The sequence below is a fragment of the Orycteropus afer genome, unplaced genomic scaffold, assembly GCF_000298275.1.
Source record: "Orycteropus afer afer isolate SDZICR_OR568_19922 unplaced genomic scaffold, OryAfe1.0 scaffold00029, whole genome shotgun sequence".
NCBI classification, from domain to species: Eukaryota; Metazoa; Chordata; class Mammalia; order Tubulidentata; family Orycteropodidae; genus Orycteropus; species Orycteropus afer.
The window spans coordinates 16,532,587-16,535,800 of NW_006921616.1; the positions used below are offsets into that span (position 1 = coordinate 16,532,587).

Genomic DNA, 3,214 nt, shown 5'->3' on the forward strand with positions numbered 1-3,214 from the left:
TCGATTCTTACTTACAGTGACCCCTCCTTGGGTTTCCAAGGTGATATCTCTATGGAAGTATATTGAGCAATCTTCCTTCAAGGAGAGGTTGGTGGGTTGGAACTGCCAGCCTTCTGGTTAGCAGTCAAATGCCTTAGGCACTATGCCACCACATGAAAATGGCTTATCAGTTCTTATTAAATGAGAGAACTTACTTCCACAATCTGACTTGTGATATAACAAAAGTAATGCTTGATAAATACTTGATCTCACTTCAGACTTCTCACTTCAGTAACTGCAAGAGACCCTACTATCTCCATTTGGCAGATGAGGAAACTGAATCTTAGACAACTTCACCAATCCCCTCAGAGCCAGAGATGAAACCTGGGCAGCCTGGTGCCAGGGTTCATGCACGTCATCATCTTTCCCTCTCCCTTCTCTCTGTGTGGATGAAGTTAGTAGCATTCATGGAAGGAACAGTGAGGAGCCACCATGATCCTAGAGAGGAATGGATTGATTTTGAGTGAGAGAACAACCATATCTGCAATAACCAGAAAAAGAAAAAGAAAAAAAAAAAAAAAAAAATCAAAGTCACTGCCATCAAGTTGGGGCTGATTCATAGTGACCCCTCCTTGAGTTCCTTGAGCTGAGGCTGAGAAGCTCAAGGTGGTATCACTACAGAATAGTCCCACAAAAAAATGCACAATTGAGAGAAACACATGACCTAATAATTAGTAGATGTGGAGTTTGAGGGGAGTGGGAGACCTGGTAATAAGAAAAGAATGAGAAAGCTGAGAAAATATGACAGGGAATATGAAATGTTATTTTATTATTTTGTCAAAGTGGAAAATAAAGAAAAATGTAAAGTCCAAGCTTGTGTCAAAGTTTGAAAGAAAATGGAATAGTCCCCTGGTGAAGAGGCCACCTTTAGATACTTGAGAAAATATCGCTTCTTCAGCATTTTGCATGTTTGCTTGAATGGCACGCTTTATTTCTTTAATGCTTTTCTTCTCCTAGCCTGTGGCTGAAGGGGTGGCCTCATTACCTTCATTTTTCACCAGCTGTGGAGATAGCTCAGGTTAGATGGGCCAAGTTGAGGTAATGACCCAGGCAAGGTAAATGGGAAACTTTCTGTTCTCCTGGGAATAAGTCATCAATTTCATATCTTTCTTGAATGCTACATTCTTTCTAAAAATAATATGAAAATGTATGCAAGCTAGTTTCTGAATTGTTTTTATTCAAGAAAATTTAAGAGGAGCATTGCAAGCCCATTCATCAATGTCCACAAAACACTTAAAATGAAATGTGCTCCAAGAAGCAGGCATTGAAAGTCGGTGCTGAGTTTTCAAAAATAACTCTTCTGAAGTTCCATCCAAAGTTGCCATATTCTTTCAGACCTTTGTCCTGATTCTTTGCCAGAGCTTGTCTCTAATTGTTACCCAGGCTACATCAAAGGAACCATTCCGTGGCGGGACTCCTACTCCTCTTCTCATTTCTTCTTAGCCTCTTGTCTTCTCTCTTTCCCTTATCAGTTCACAGCACAGCGTGCTCAGGTTCCTCTTAGGATCTGTTCTCAGAGAGAAGAAGGGACCCACACCGGTGTCGATGATGACTCCACGTGTATCAGAGTAGAACCTCACTCCAGAGGCTTCCAGTGGGTGAGTTTTCAGAACTAGATCATCAGGCCATTCTTCTGAGGTGCGTCTGAATGTCCCACTTTTAGTTTACTAACCGAATGAGTTAACTGCATCACTAGGGACTCCACAGGGGGTCACCATCAGTTAGATTCAACTGGAAGTCAACTCCGAGATGGTAATGATACCACCATTAATGCAGTTCCAGGCTTGGCTCACAGAATGGGGCCATTATATCACTGGCGCTAACATTTGGTGTGAACGTTCATGTCCTATTTTCATGTCTACGAATTACGTACGGTGATAGCATAAGTATTGTACCTGGAGATGCAATCTCTGCTTCTGGTCAGGCATGACCCAGGTTTTGATAAAGGACAGCCACAGTTTTCTCCCAATGGTGAACACCTACGTGGACGTCATTCATGTTGGGATGTATTTGCCTGTGAAGGCTTTTCCCCTTATTACAGAATCACGTTTCTCTGGTTATGAAAAGCTTTGCATTTATTGCTAACTCACTGGGATATTCTCATAAAGCCCCACATTGTAATATTGTAGGAATTTTCTAAGGATGTAGTAGTTTGAAACAAAGCCCCAGTAAAATTCATAATAACAACTGTTTTTCTTTACTTATTTTTTAAAAAATAAGTGCATATCAAAATATAAAGAAACAAATGTTCTTCCTCTTTTTTTTCAACCTTTGAAGAAGTGGACCCCATTGCTCCTACTCTTTGTATTACCCTGAACACTTGGAATGCTTCTTAGATACTGACACTGATTATGATTTATATCAATGTTCATTATTCTAGCACATTTCACTGGGAGCATGACTTCAATGTAATGGAAGACTTCTTATCTAGAGTCCATGGACAACTTGAAGCCCATAAATAAACTGAACTTGTATGCCAAACTTTACTGTGTATTCTGGTTACCTAGTGCCACCCTGACAAGAATATACCACAAATGGGATGGCTTAAACAAACAGGAGTTTATTCTTACAATTTGGAGGCTTTAAGTCCAAGTTCAAAGTGCCAAGCTCTAGGGGCTGGGTGAAAGCCCCCTAGCCTTGGGCTTCAGCTCTGCCTCCAGCTCCTGGCCCACTGAAGCTAGAGGATTTTCTTCACTCAGACAGCTGCTGGCTGCTGAGGCTGAGAAGCTCAAGGTTGACAAACAAAATGGCACAGTTCTGATGTTATCAAACCTCACAGCAGGCCATTAATTTAAGTCCATTGTAAATCCCAAGATCAGCAGAGCATGGCAGGCTGCTGAGCAATGACATGGCTACATGCAGGGTCCAACGGTGCCATTCCCATGGCATATCCTTATATATAGGAAGCAGACAACATCCCAAAGGCAGCTACTCTGCTGCTTGTGGTAGATCCCACCTTGGAGGTGATTACAGTCTCATCATGGGGAATACTACATCCAGCTGCCCAGCCACTCAACCAGTCCCAGCCAAGTTGACACACAAACTTAACTACCACACTGTGCTATACATTTAGGAAACTTTCTGGGACCTGAGTCTACATTTTCATCATATTCTTAAAAGTTTTTTTTTTTTTTTTTCCAGGGGAGTGAGGTTGGCTTTAATGTCTGATGTAAAA

The 3,214-nt window shown here is 41.5% G+C and overlaps 1 pseudogene; it reads right to left on the reverse strand.

Moving 5' to 3' along the window:
* Nucleotides 1-2,411, reverse strand: part of LOC103192565 — a 5,660-nt pseudogene extending 3,249 nt beyond the window's left edge.
* Nucleotides 2,412-3,214: the final 803 nt, after the last annotated feature.